We start from the raw sequence: 16,264 nt of genomic DNA on the forward strand, positions 1-16,264 counted from the left end.
TATCTCCCACTGGCAGAATTTGCATATAACAATAGCTACCAAGCTAGCATTTAAATGGCCCCGTATGAAGCACTGTATAGGAGGAAGTGTAGAACCCCAGTATGTTAGACTGAATTGGGCAAAGATAAGCTGGTAGGACTAGACTTGGTCAAACAGACTGAGGAGAAAGTAAAAATAATCAAAGCAAATTTAAAGGTTGCCTCAGATAGACAGAAATCTTATGCCGACTTGAAGAGAAAAGAGATAGAGTATGCAGTTGGCGACAAAGTGTTTCTCAAAGTCTCATCGTGGAAGAAAGTACTGAGATTTGGAAGAAAGGGTAAGTTAAGCCCTAGGTTCATTGACCCATATGAAGTCATTGAATGTGTGGGTCCAGTACCCTACAGGCTAGCTTTACTATCAGAACTGGATAAGATCCATAATGTATTCCATGTTTTTATGCTAAGAAGATATCACTCAGACCCTTTACATGTCATCTCCATGGAAGATATTGAAATCCAACCGGACTTGACATATATAGAAAAGCCTATACGGATCCTAACTCGGGAAGTGAAGGAACTGAGAAATAAACAAATTCCACTGGTGAAAGTGCTTTGGGGGCACCACAACACCAAAGAGGCAACTTGGGAAAGTGAAGAGACGATGAGGCAACAGTTCCCTCAACTGTTTGCATAAGGTAAATTTCAAGGATGAAATTTTTATTAGAGGGGAAGAGTTCTAACATCCTCACTTTAGCTAGTCCGACAGTCTACTATTCCGGCGACCAATATCAGTCCGAACAGCTTGAATGTTTGAAATTATAATTAGACTAAAGTGGGGAGTTATAAAGAAACTAAATAATGCTCATAAAAATCAAGGAAAATTTATAGGAATGAAATACACAAAGGTTAAACGAGCCGAAACCCCAGGGATGAGTAACTCGAAAGGGAAGTGACGGTGAAGGCTGTTAGCAACCCTAGACCTAGGGAAAATTTATAAAATAATTTTTGGGACTCCAAAGAAGGGTTATTGAGATTCTTATGGCATTAGAATGCCAAGAAAATGCTTAGAAAAATTTTTCAATCGGTACAGACAATTTTGGTCTGTTAAGCCAAACGGAGGGCATTTTGGTCATTTCGTCTTTAGAGATAATTTTTGACCAACTTGTCCATTTATGTAAGTGAATTATATGACATAAAATATAAACAAATATTGATAAAAAAATTAATTAAAAATGAATAGGAAAAAGGAAGAAGAGAAATTGTAAATAAATGAGATTTATTACCTCATGCTTGTAATTAAAATGCTTAGCCAATCAAATTAAAGAAAAACACTTAAAATACATAAAATGGATAGAAAAGAAGTCAAAAATTCTGGAACAACTATTTGCTCTCCCTCTTTCCTTCCTTGCCGCACCATGGCCCTCCATAGCCAAGCTTTACCAAGCTTGATTTTCTTGGTTTTTACCCAACTAAAACCTAAGTTCCCAATACAAAAACTTGTTCTTTCCTTATAGTGAAGCTTTTGTTAGGAAAAGGAAGTGTTAAAGAAGAGTGCTTGCAAGTTTGAATTTCACTCCACTAGAGGTTAGTGACTTAACTTGCTTTTCTCTTTCAATTCATGTTGAAGGAGTATGAATGAGTGTAAATTTGCAAAGAAATTTAATAAATATCATGTGTATGCCCATCCCATAATTTCAGCAGCCTTGAATATGGTGAGGTTTTGAGGATTTCATAGAACTAGAAATGGTAGTATGGCTGCTTTAACATTAGTCTCTTAAGTGAAATGATGAAATGTAAGTTAAATGCATGATTTGAGATGTTAGGGTTAGGGTTTGGGTGTAAAATGGAGACCTTGTAACACCGTCATTGTAGCAATTTCGCACATTCTACTGTACTGGTGACCGGTGTCGGTCTGGACAGCTAGAACGTCTGGAAAAATATTTAGACTAGAGCGAAGAGTCGTAAATAACTGAAATAAGTATAAGAAAAATTAAAGAAATTTTTAGAAATAAAATACAACCAAGTTAAATGAGACGATGCCCTAGCGATGCGTAACCTAGTGAGAAGTTGCGGTTCTTGCAACTAGGAGCCCTAGACCAGGAAGAAAATTCATAAAATAATTTTTGGGACTTCAGAGAAAAGTCATTGAGGTTTCTATGGCATTAGAATGCCAAGAAAAGCCTTAGAAAAATTTTTCAATCGGTACAGATAATTTTGGCCCGTTAAGCCAAACGGAGGGCATTTTGGTCATTTCACCTTCAGAGACGATTTTTGACCGACTTGTCTAGTTAAGTAAATAATTATTATGATCTAAAATATGAATAAATATTGTTAAAAATTGAATTGAAAATGAGTAGAAAAGAAAAGAAAAGAAAAGAAAAATGAAAGAAATTGGGAATTATGACATCACATGATATCATTAACATGCCCCCACCCAATCACAACTTGACAAACTAATTAAAAAGGGTAAAAAACTAATTAAAAAGAGACAAAATGAAAGACCAATCTACACTCCCATCTTCAACCTTTGGACAACCAAAACGTAAAGAGAGAGAGGAGAGGGTTTCCACCATAGTTCAAGCTTCCAAGCTTGGAAACCTTGCTTATCTTGCACCAAAAACCCTAGATCCCTTCAATAAAAATTACCCCCACACCTTGTAGGAGTGTTTGGCAGCCAAGAAAAGCCAAGAAAGTGAAGGAATTGCTTGGGAAAATTCTGCTCAAAAAGGGTTAGTGCACTAAACAATTTCTTTTCTTTCTTTAATCTTGTAAGCATGCTAAATCAAGTAGAAATTGTGTGAAATTAAAAGAAAAACTTGAGTAAATGAAATCTCTAAATTTAGCAGCCATGAGAAATTCTAAGGATTTTTGGTTTTTGATGAAATTAAGTGGCTTAATTATGTTATTGATGAGTATAGATGATGGATAAAGTGATTTGGTATGAGTTTGGTGTGTGTATACCATGAATTGGAAATTGGAGTTAGGGTTTGAGCATGAAATTGAGACTTTGATCATGCAATGGTGAAATTAAGTTTTAATGGTTAATTAGTGACCATTTGGTTCTGTTTAAATAAAAAATGAAGTGAATTGTGTAGTGGGATTTGAGTGTGGTGTGGCTGCCCTTGGTGACCTGCAGGATTAGGCATGAGTTTAGCAGGTTTGGGCAGCAATAACTTGAATTGTAGAGGTTCAATTGGTGCAAGGCCAATTGGAAATGAAACTAGACACATAATGGCACAACTTTGGTGAAGAAAGCCTGCTCAGAAAACCAAACCAAGTTGACCTAAAAATTGCCCTAATCCGGGTGACCTGCAGTCTACCTGGGCAAAATGATCAAATGAACAATGTTTAGTCATTTGGTCATAACTCAGTGTAGAAAGGTCCAATTGACCTGAAATTTTACCAGAAGAGAGATGAGACATATATCTACAACTTTCGTGAAGAACACGAATCCAAATTCTGATCATAACCTAGTCAAATTGCCAACCAAACTTAGGCCACCAAATCTGGTAGAACCAAATTGCCCAGAAAATCTGGGTACAGGTCACTCCGGCCAATTATGGTAAAATGACCATAACTTGAGCTACAAAACTCCAAATGGAGTGATTAAAAAAGGGAATTAAATAAGACACAATAAGGAACAACTTTGATGAAGAAAAGTTAGCCCAGTTTCCACTCTAAAGTTGTCCAATGGAACAGTAAACTTAGGTAATAAAAACTGAAAATTTAAAAATGCATCTAGGGGACTTTAAATTGCAATTGGCAATTAATACTAGCAAATGTAAAACTCAAAATGTGGGATCCTGGTGTAATTAGAATTAGCATATCCATTAAGTATGAAAAAGTCAACATTTTGGTTGACTAGTTGTAACACCCCTAAGTTCGGTAGTGCGTTCTACTGTTCCGGTGACCAGTGTTGTCCGGACAGCTAGAATGCCTAGAACTACACTTCGATATGAGTGAGGAGACATTAAATAATAAAATACAAGAAAAGAAAATACAAGAAAAATAAAAGAAAAATAATAGTAAAGAAATGCAACTAAGTTAAGCGAGCCGAGAACCCTAGCGATGGGTGACCGCACCGGAAGTCACGGCGTGGACCGTTGACTAGCCCTGGACTGCGGGGAATCCTGGAAAATATTTTTAGGACGTAAATAGACCCCTATTGAAGTATAAATATCATTAGAAATATTAAATAAAAATTAAATAATTAGTACAAAGAAAAGTAGGAAATCGAAAAACGGATAAAACCCAGTGTTACCGAAAAATCGGGAATGCAACCCGAACAGAGGCATTGTGGTCATTTGACACCCCGAGTTGACTTTTGACCTCAATGTCCATTAAAAATAAGTGGTATTAAATTTTGAAAATGCCATGAAAAATGAAATTCCATGTGTAGAATAATTAAGAGAAACTAAGTGGAGGGGAATAATTAAAAGTTTAATTATACTAATATTAACCTAAAGTGAGTGGCATATATTATATTCATAAATCTTAATTAGTGGAGCATTATGGACGTGTAAAAGCACTAAGTGGACAGATTTTATGAGGAAAACCATTCATTTTCTTCAATTCCACTTCCATGGCCGAATATGGGTCTCCATTTTCCTCCATGAGAACTCATCATGCAAGCTTCAATCCTCCCCCATTTTCAACTTAAAACTCAAGGTTCCCTTCATCAAACTTTGTCTCCACACCATGGGAAAGCATTGGGCAGCAAGAAAAAGAAGAAATTTCAAGGTTTAGCAAGTCCCAACAATAGGTAAGTTTGAGTTTTTTATTATTGCTTTGTTAAAGTGTGTAAGGATATTATGGGTGTTTGATTTATGGAGAAATTTTTGAGTATTGATGTTGAATGGGAATGTGCAGTTTTGGCAGCCATGGAAGCACCTTGAAGGCAGTTTAGTTGTGCTTGTAAATGGTGAATTAATTGATTGATTATATGTATATTGTGTAGGAAATTGTTTGGGTAATGTATACTTAGTATATGAAAATGTAAAATGAAGTTTAAAGCTTGGAAAGTAATGGAATGTAAGTGTACCATTGTGGCAGTTTGCTAACCCTTAAGGAATGCTGGAATTCATGCTTGGTTTATGGAATAATGATGTTAAAATGTGTTGGTTGTTATGGCAGTTTGAGTGTGTGTAAGGTGGTGTGAAGTGGGACATGTAAATGAGCATAAAAATGTGATTAAATTGTTGTAAATTGGATTGAAAAATTCTGCACTTGTTGGTGTATGTTGAATGTAATTGTAAGCTGCCAAAATGACCTATAATGTGTTGTGAATTATGTTTAGGTTGTGGTACAACCAGAATTGGTTTGAATGTTAAGTTTGGCGAGTGTTAAAAGTGATGCTTGATGTGTATGCAAGAAATGCAATAAGGCAGTTTGAGTTTTAGGCCTATAACTTTAAGTGTGTGACTCCAATTGGTATGGGACCAATTGGAGGTGAAACTAGGCACAAAATGTGCCAACTTTCATGAAGAAAGCTTGCCAAAATTCTGCTTGCAAGGTAGCTTGAAAAATGACCAAATCCGGATTAAGTGCAAAAAGGCTTGAAAATTGACTATTTGGGCAGCAGTTAGTGTTTAGGCCATAACTCACTCAAAACAGGTCCAATTGACCTGAAATTTTAACCATGAGTAGTTAAGACCCATATCCACAAGTCTTATGAAGACACCAGAGCCTAGAAATGACCATAAGCAAGTCAAACAGCTTGCACAAGTTCAGTTCCAAAAACTGGCCGAACCAAAGTTGACCAAAATTGACCTAAAATGACCAAACTTGATGCCATTTGACCAGCAATAGTAAAATGACCATAACTTGGTCTACATAACTCAGAATGACGTAAAATTTTGCCCCGCGTTCCATAAGACATAGATCTACAAGTTTGTAGTTTTGACCGAAACCCGAAAACCGAGGGAACTAGTCGTTCGGCTAGGTCAAACTAGTATCCCGGAATCCAGCAAGTTGCAATAAAATGCACTAAACAAAGAAATGAAATTGGTAACATGTACCAACCCTAAAAGACTATCGAATGTGACATATTAGTAACACTAAAACCTAATTTACCTAGAACGCATTGAGGGTCGATGTATTAGGTTGATTAAGCAAATAATAGCTTTCAGTGAATTACTTATCAAGCATTATCGTTAGAGACAATTTAAATGAGTACTGAAACACTTCAAATTGTGTTTCTCAGTTAGCAAAGACTCAGGGAGGGGAAGGAAACACTGAGTCAGAGCCAAGAGACAGTTATCAGAGGTTTGTGCACAATAATTAATTCTTTTGAATTTTTTTTAATTGGAATAAATTATGATTATTTCTATGTTATTATTTTAAATTGTGTTTGTGCATAATGGCTATTTCTTTTGAAGTTTGCAATTGAAATGAATTATGACTATTGTACATTGTTGTTTTAAATTATGTTTGTACACAACAAGTATTTCTTTTGAATTTTTCAATTGAAATAAATTACGATTATTTATATGTTATTGTTTTAAATTGTGTTTGCGCACAATAAGTATTTCTTTTAAATTTTTCAATTGAAATAAATTACAATTATTTATATGTTATTGTTTTAAATTATGTTTGTGCACAATAATTTTGATATTTACTGCTTTTACTAGCAAATTTATTTGGAGAAATGAGTTATGAATAATTTTTTATTGCTTTGGTTTTGGGAATATTATTTGGAACTTATTGTGTTGCCAACTTTGCAAATGGAAATTTTGAGATAAAATGTGATTTATGGTTTGTATGAAATATTGTGATTTGAAATTGTTTTGATTCACACTTGACATGACACTGTTAATATATTCCTCCCTCCTTGACCTATCAGTCTGGGGTGAGTGTGATTATGTTCCTCTCTCTTTGACTTCCCAGTCTGAGGTGAGTGTGGATGAGTACTCATTATTCAGCTAGCTTCCTCCCTCATTGATTTCGATTATTGGGGTGAGTGTGTCTTGTCGTGGTGTACAACACGGCATGTGTGAAAAAATTGTGTCATGGCCTAAATTATGTTATCGATTGGCAACATTGTATTCATCAATTATTTGATCGAATTGTGTTATTGATTTGCAAAACGGTATTATTCAGTTATTTGATCGAATTGTGTTATTGATTTGCAAAACGGTATTATTCAGTTATTTGATCAAATTGTGTTATTGATTTGCAAAACGGTAATATTCAGTTATTTGATCGAATTGTGTTATTGATTTGCAAAACGGTATTATTCAATTACTTGATCAAATTTGTGTCAGGTGAATTTTGTAAATTGTGAAATGGAATTGTGAATCATTTGATTTGTGAACTGTCAATAAAAGATTTATATTTCGCATTTCAAATTATTATTGTGCACCACTGAGTAAATTTTACTCAGCGATAGCTTTTCATTGCTGTCGTAGGTAGACAGACTGACAGGGCAGCAGACTAGGCTGCTAGTACTACATTGAGAGATCATCGGGTATATTTAGTATACCACATTTTGCATTTTGTACTGTAATGTATGTTCACTGTATGTATATATTGTTCTTGGTTTTGAGCAGTTGTAAAATAAAATTTTACATTAAAGTTATAAAATAAATTATGAGTTATTTTGACTTGTAAAAATTGTATTATAATTCTTATATCTCAGTCTTTGAAAAATTACTATAGATTTGAGTTGAGAAATATGTTGTGTTGAGAAACATGTTGGAGTTGAGATTTGGAAATATATATTGAAGTGCTTTTTACAGGTTTTTCTGAAGAACTGTTTTATCCTAAATATAGATGGCACTCTGCCAAAATTTTTACAGAAATTCCAAATAATTCAAATGTGTTAGTTCTATCACTTCAATTCAAAAAGGTTTTTAACACCTATAAATAGTGCTCACCACTGTAAAAGAAGTAAGAAAAGTTTTTAAAATCCCTTGTAGTGTATTTAATGGGTTATCAGTAGACGGAGTTGGTAATTCATTAGGTATACTACGGGATCATGTTATGCCTTATAGAGGGGTAGGGTGTGACATGTTTTAGTGGTATCAGAGCAAAGTTTTTAAATTATGTTTTCACATGTTATTTTAATATTCTTTCGTCATAGTACAACTGCTCAATATCATTGTTTGATACATACAGTACATTACATTATAAATATGCACTAACGGGAGGAAATCTCCTTGTATTAATTGTTCAGGAGGTCTAAGATCCTCGCATTGACTATGGAAGAGGGTGATCGTTCAGTCGATCAATCTATAGAGGCTGAGGTGCAAGGGGATGCCCCAGCCCTACATAATGTCAGTTGTTTAGCAAGACCACCCGCAGCATCTGCAGATTCCTGCTCGATTCGCTCGGCCAGATGGTCGCAATGTTCCAACAAATGGTCGGTAATGTGCCTACTCAAGCCCCAATACAGACACGATGGTACAACCACGCCTTACGCTAGACAATATGACAAATTGATGAAATATGGGGCTCTGAGTTCAAGGGGATAGTAGATCCTCTAGAGGCGTAATGAGTGGTTAGAAAGGATGGATAGGGTATTCAAGAAACTGCACTGCACAGAGGAGCTCAGATTTGAATACTCAGTATCTTTGCTGTAGGGGGATGCTTATGACTGGTGGAAAACCATTCCCCACGCTTTGGTAGAACTGCAGTGCTAACTGGAGTGACTTTCTCAGGGAATTCAGACAAAAATATGTCCCTGATGCTTATGTAGATCGAAACTGCAAGAGTTCCTAAGTCTGAAACAGGGGAGTAGATCGGTGGCTGAATATGAAAGGGAATTTTTCCACTGAGCCATTATGCAAGAAGTCTACTTTCTACCAGTAGGGAGAGATGTAAGAGGTTTGAAACCAGCTTGAAGCCTAGTATCAGATTACAAGTGGTCGGATTCAAACATAACAACTTCTCTGAACTTATTTCTCAAGAACTAGAATTAGAAAGAATTGAATCTGAAGCAGCTTCTGAGAAAAAGAAATCAGAGAATACAGAAAAAGAGGGAAAGTCAGTAGAACAGAGTTCTAGTGGTCTTACTGGAAAGAGGAAAAACTTTGGGGGATACAACAGAGATAGTAAGAAGTCCGGTAGAGATAGATCTTCTGGACAGAAACCACCTCGATCCAATCAGCAAACTCAACAGAAACCCAGGAATGCGCTGTCAGATTGACTTTGTGAAACTTGTGGTAAACCACATAATGGGGTATGTTATAGAGCCGTAGGAGCATGTTTTAACTGTGGAGAGACTAGCCATTTTGCTAGGGATTGTGTAAATCCAGGTCGTTCTGGATCATTTACTACACCAAAGGGATCAACCCAAGTTTCTACCCCAAAGAGTTCACCATCAGTTAGTAGAGGCAAAGGTAGAGGTAGGGGTAATACACCTAGAAGTTAGAGTACTGTTAATCAGCCAGAACAGGGTGATGCTCCAACTGGAGTATACGCTATACGGCAGAGAGAAGAGACTTAGACTTTTGATATTATTGCTGGTACTTTCTCAAATAATAACTAAGATATATATATGTATTGTTTGACCTGGGGTCTGCATACTTTTATGTTAGTGTTAGAACTATATGTTCTATTGTTATTCCTTTACAGGGGAATAAATTTTGATGCATTAGTGATTAGCCCTTTAAAATAAGGATTGTTATAATAAGTGAAATTAGTTTTGAAAGAGTTTATTGGTGAAAAGTATTTTCTAACACACCATAAATTATAAAGCTAATTGGCGAGCCTACTTAATATAAGGCAAGAGGATGTAAAAGTAAGATGCAGTAATGGAATTGCTCTAGATGAGGGCAAGGATGTCACTGTTAATAATTGTTAATGGATATTGTAATCATAATAAATTCAGGATATTAGTGAATTCGAAAAGGATAAAAGATAGGAAAGTTTGATCTATTGGGATGTATCGTAGTAACTATGCAATGTTCTTGATGTTTGTACTGTAAGCTGTAGATTATAGTACTGACCTGAGATTATTGTATAGAGCTACGTACTACTCGATAATAAACCAAGATGAGGATAGTTGCCAACAGCATCTGTTTTGGTATAGTTATGCCAGGACAGAATTTTATTGTTGGAAATAAGTTTGAAAATCCTACTTAGGGATTTAAAACTCAAAAGTTAGAATATTGAAAGGTTATAGTTTAGTACAAAAGGAAGTAAGTTATAGAATATTAATAGATAAAAAGAGTTATGGAAGTAAAAATTTGAATAGTTGGTTCAAATATAATAAAGAAATGTTACGAATGTGAGGAAGACTATGGGCTAGAATGGTCAGAGGACCAATGACTAGATAAATGATTCTAACATGACCTCAAGGGTCATTCAAGAAGGAACATGAATCGAAATATTAGACAGGACAATAGTAAGAAAAGATTGGTGATATACAAATAAATTAAACGTTGTATTAGATTGTTAAAAGTCTTATACAAATTTGAGGAAAAGAAGATTATACGATCGTATAAAAAGGAAAAAAAAAAAATAAACGTATGACTATTGTAAGATGACTATTGGGTAAAATTTCACTCGTATCGAAGTGTAGTTCTAGGCATTCTAGTTGTCCGGACAACACTGGTCACCGGAACAGCAGAACGCACTACCGAACTTAGGGGTGTTATGATATACAAATAAATTAAACGTTGTATTAGATTGTTAAAAGTCTTATACAAATTTGAGGAAAAGAAGATTATACGATCGTATAAAAAGGAAAAAAAAAAAATAAACGTATGACTATTGTAAGATGACTATTGGGTAAAATTTCACTCGTATCGAAGTGTAGTTCTAGGCATTCTAGTTGTCCGGACAACACTGGTCACCGGAACAGCAGAACGCACTACCGAACTTAGGGGTGTTATAATTCTCACCCCCTTAAAATAAATTTCATGGACGAAATTTATTTTAAGGGGGTGAGAATTATAACACCCCTAAGTTCGGTAGTGCGTTCTGCTGTTCCGGTGACCAGTGTTGTCCGGACAACTAGAATGCCTAGAACTACACTTCGATACGAGTGAGGAGACATTAAATAATGAAATACAATAAAAGAAAATACAAGAAAAACAAAGGAAAAATAATAGTAAAGAAATGCGACTAAGTTAAGCGAGCCGAGAACCCTAGCGATGGGTGACCGCACCGGGAAGTCACGGCGTGGACCGTTGACTAGCTCGGATCATGGAACCCTGGAAAATATTTTTAGGACGTAAATAGACCCCTATTGAAGTATAAATATCATTAGAAATATTAAATAAAAATTAAATAATTAGTACAAAGAAAAGTGGAAAATCAAAAAACGGATAAAACCCGGTGTTACCGAAAAATCGGGAATGCAACCCGAACAAGGGCATTGTGGTCATTTGACACCCCGAGTTGACTTTTGACCTCAATGTCCATTAAAAATAAGTGGTATTAAATTTTGAAAATGCCATGAAAAATGAAATTCCATGTGTAGAATAATTAAGAGAAACTAAGTGGAAAAATATGGGAATAATTAAAAGTTTAATTATACTAATATTAACCTAAAGTGAGTGGCATATATTATATTCATAAATCTTAATTAGTGGAGCATTATGGACGTGTAAAAGCACTAAGTGGACAGATTTTATGAGGAAAACCATTCATTTTCTTCAATTCCACTTCCATGGCCGAATATGGGTCTCCATTTTCCTCCATGAGAACTCATCATGCAAGCTTCAATCCTCCCCCATTTTCAACTTAAAACTCAAGGTTCCCTTCATCAAACTTTGTCTCCACACCATGGGAAAGCTTTGGGCAGCAAGAAAAAGAAGAAATTTCAAGGTTTAGCAAGTCCCAACAATAGGTAAGTTTGAGTTTTTTATTATTGCTTTGTTAAAGTGTGTAAGGATATTATGGGTGTTTGATTTATGGAGAAATTTTTGAGTTTTGATGTTGAATGGGAATGTGCACTTTTGGCAGCCATGGAAGCACCTTGAAGGCAGTTTAGTTGTGCTTGTAAATGGTGAATTAATTGATTGATTAAATGTATATTATGTAGGAAATTGTTTGGGTAATGTATACTTAGTATATGTAAATGTAAAATGAAGTTTAAAGCTTGGAAAGTAATGGAATGTAAGTGTATCATTGTGGCAGTTTGCTAACCCTTGAGGAATGCTGGAATTCATGCTTGGTTTATGGAATAATGATGTTAAAATGTGTTGGTTGTTATGGCAGTTTGAGTGTGTGTAAGATGGTGTGAAGTGGGACATGTAAATGAGCATAAAAAGGTGATTAAATTGTTGTAAATTGGATTGAAAAATTCTGCACTTGTTGGTGTATGTTGAATGTAATTGTAAGCTGCCAAAATGACCTATAATGTGTTATGAATTATGTTTAGGTTTTGGTACAACCAGAATTGGTTTGAATGTTAAGTTTGGCGAGTGTTAAAAGTGATGCTTGATGTGTATGCAAGAAATGCAATAAGGCAGTTTGAGTTTTAGGCCTATAACTTTAAGTGTGTGACTCCAATTGGTATGGGACCAATTGGAGGTGAAACTAGGCACAAAATGTGCCAACTTTCATGAAGAAAGCTTGCCAAAATTCTGCTTGCAAGGTAGCTTGAAAAATGACCAAATCCGGATTAAGTGCAATAAGGCCTGAAAATTGACCATTTGGGCAGCAGTTAGTGTTTAGGCCATAACTCACTCAAAACAGGTCCAATTGACCTGAAATTTTAACCATGAGTAGTTAAGACCCATATCCACAAGTCTTATGAAGACACCAGAGCCCATAAATGATCATAAGCAAGTCAAACAGCTTGCACAAGTTCAGTTCCAAAAACTGGCCGAACCAAAGTTGACCAAAATTGACCTAAAATGACCAAACTTGATGCCATTTGACCAGCAATAGTAAAATGACCATAACTTGGTCTACATAACTCAGAATGACTTGAAATTTTGCCCCGCGTTCCATAAGACATAGATCTACAAGTTTGTAGTTTTGACCGAAACCCGAAAACCGAGGGAACTAGGTCGTCCGGCTAGGTCAAACTAATATCCCGGAATCCAACAAGTTGCAATAAAATGCACTAAACAAAGAAATGAAATTGGTAACATGTACCAACCCTAAAAGACTATCGAATGTGACATATTAGTAACACTAAAACCTAATTTACCTAGAACGCATCGAGGATCGATATATTAGGTTGATTAAGCAAATAATAGCTTTCAGAGAATTACTTATCAAGCATTATCGTTAGAGACAGTTTAAATGAGTACTGAAACACTTCAAATTGTGTTTCTCAGTTAGCAAAGACTCAGGGAGGGGAAGGAAACACTGAGTCAGAGCCAAGAGACAGTTATCAGAGGTTTGTGCACAATAATTAATTCTTTAGAATTTTTTTTAATTGGAATAAATTATGATTATTTCTATGTTATTATTTTAAATTGTGTTTGTGTATAATGGCTATTTCTTTTGAAGTTTGCAATTGAAATGAATTATGACTATTGTACATTATTGTTTTAAATTATGTTTGTAAATAATAAGTATTTCTTTTGAATTGTTCAATTGAAATAAATTACGATTATTTATATGTTATTGTTTTAAATTGTGTTTGCGCACAATAAGTATTTCTTTTAAATTTTTCAATTGAAATAAATTACAATTATTTATATGTTATTGTTTTAAATTATGTTTGTGCACAATAATTTTGATATTTACTGCTTTTACTAGCAAATTTATTTGGAGAAATGAGTTATGAATAATTTTTTATTGCTTTGGTTTTGGGAATATTATTTGGAACTTATTGTGTTGCCAACTTTGCAAATATAAATTTTTAGACAAAATGTGATTTATGGTTTGTATGAAATATTGTGATTTGAAATTATTTTGATTCACACTTGACATGACACTGTTAATATATTCCTCCCTCCTTGACCTATCAGTCTGGGGTGAGTGTGATTATGTTCCTCCCTCTTTGACTTCCCAGTCTGAGGTGAGTGTGGATGAGTACTCATTATTCAGCTAGCTTTCTCCCTCATTGATTTCGATTATTGGGGTGAGTGTGTCTTGTCGTGGTGTACAACACGGTATGTGTGGAAAAATTGTGTCATGGCCTAAATTATGTTATCGATTGGCAACATTGTATTATTCAATTATTTGATCGAATTGTGTTATTGATTTGCAAAACGGTATTATTCAGTTATTTGATCGAATTGTGTTATTGATTTGCAAAACGGTATTATTCAGTTATTTGATCAAATTGTGTTATTGATTTGCAAAACGGTAATATTCAGTTATTTGATCGAATTGTGTTATTGATTTGCAAAACGGTATTATTCAATTACTTGATCAAATTTGTGTTAGGTGAATTTTGTAAATTGTGAAATGGAATTGTGAATCATTTGATTTGTGAACTGTCAATAAAAGATTTATATATCGCATTTCAAATTATTATTGTGCACCACTGAGTAAATTTTACTCAACGATAGCTTTTCCTTGCTGTCGTAGGTAGACAGACTGACAGGGCAGCAGACTAGGCTGCTAGTACTACATTGAGAGATCATCGGGTATATTGAGTATACCACATTTTGCATTTTGTACTGTAATGTATGTTCACTGTATGTATATATTGTTCTTGGTTTTGAGCAGTTGTAAAATAAAATTTTACATTAAAGTTGTAAAATAAATTATGAGTTATTTTGACTTGTAAAAATTGTATTATAATTCTTGTATCTCAGTCTTTGAAAAATTACTATAGATTTGAGTTGAGAAATATGTTGTGTTGAGAAACATGTTGGAGTTGAGATTTGGAAATATATATTGAAGTTCTTTTTACAGGTTTTTCTGAAGAACTATTTTATCCAAAATATAGATGGCACTCTGCCAAAATTTTTACAAAAATTCCAAATAATTCAAATGTGTTAGTTCTATCACTTCAGTTCAAAAAGGTTTTTAACACCTGTAAATAGTGCTCACCACTATAAAAGAAGTAAGAAAAGTTTTTAAAATCCCTTGTAGTGTATTTAATGGGTTATCAGTAGACGGAGTTGGTAATTCATTAGGTATACTACGGGATCATATTATGCTTTATAGAGGGGTAGGGTGTGACACTAGTAAGGTGAATAGTAATCAAAATGATTAGCAAATTAAGATGAAGACCTAGAACCAATTCTAAGCTTAAATGCTTAGAATTGTATGACAAATGTGGACTATGCATTTTAGTCAAAATTGTTAAAAGGAAATTAAGACCATAAATTTGAAATCCATGAAATGTTCATGGATTACTTGAAACATGAAAAATAAGTCACCTAATTGATGTAAATAGATAGTTAGGGCTTATGTGCTCATCACAAATGGAATTCATAAAATATTATTAACTCAACTTGAAATATAAAATTTGTAATTACGTAAGTAGATTTTTGAATGTATAAATGAGAAAGGAAAAATGTTTTGAATACAATGGTACACGTGAACCATTGTTTAGAATTGTGATCGTATAAATGATCAAATGAATGTATGAATTATAATTGAAATTTATCATGAAATAATGAAGTCATAAAACACAATATATTAATATTTAATGATATTATGTGCCCTTGTATTACCTAGACACGTGTGTCAGATTGGATAGATTGGCATGCCAATAGGGTATTGTTTTAGCAATTCTGCGAAAGGCTTTATGCCTGTATTCATGGCTTTATGCCCGTATTCATGGCTTTATGCCCGCATTCATGGCATTATACCAACATTCATGGCTTTTACGCCCGATTCTGTGTTATCATGGCTTTTTAGCCATACTGACTGCATACGTGGTTGACATTCTGCGTCCCATGGTATGACGGCCCGAGGCACCGCGGTGTCCAGTGCCAACGACCCGTTATCCAGTTTAGTCAGTCTGTCATAGGTTACTTGGGCAGTGAAATTTATTGAAATAAGTTAAGAATATTAGTAATTAAAAATATTAGAAATTAAATAAAATAAATGAGTAAGATGACCTAAAATAAATTAGAATAGTTATTTATTAGAAAGAATCGAAATGAACTGGACCGATATTAAAATTTACTAATTATGAGATAATCTGAGACAACCTAGTAAGTATGGAGAAAATGCTAAAAGATTAGCAAGAAAATTATAACATAAATAAATATTGCAAATGTGACTTATATAATAATATAAGCATAAATTTATTATTTTTAGATCATTTTTTTTTCATTATTACTGTACATTAGCAAAATAAACATTTCCAAAGAAGACTAAATTAGGATAAAACATATTAAATTTTAGAAACCGCATGTGAAGTATAAATAGATCTTAATTATTTGAATTATATTTTATTTCTATCTTTATTTGTA

This window comes from Hevea brasiliensis, chromosome 6 (assembly GCF_030052815.1).
Source record: "Hevea brasiliensis isolate MT/VB/25A 57/8 chromosome 6, ASM3005281v1, whole genome shotgun sequence".
Lineage (NCBI taxonomy): Eukaryota > Viridiplantae > Streptophyta > Magnoliopsida > Malpighiales > Euphorbiaceae > Hevea > Hevea brasiliensis.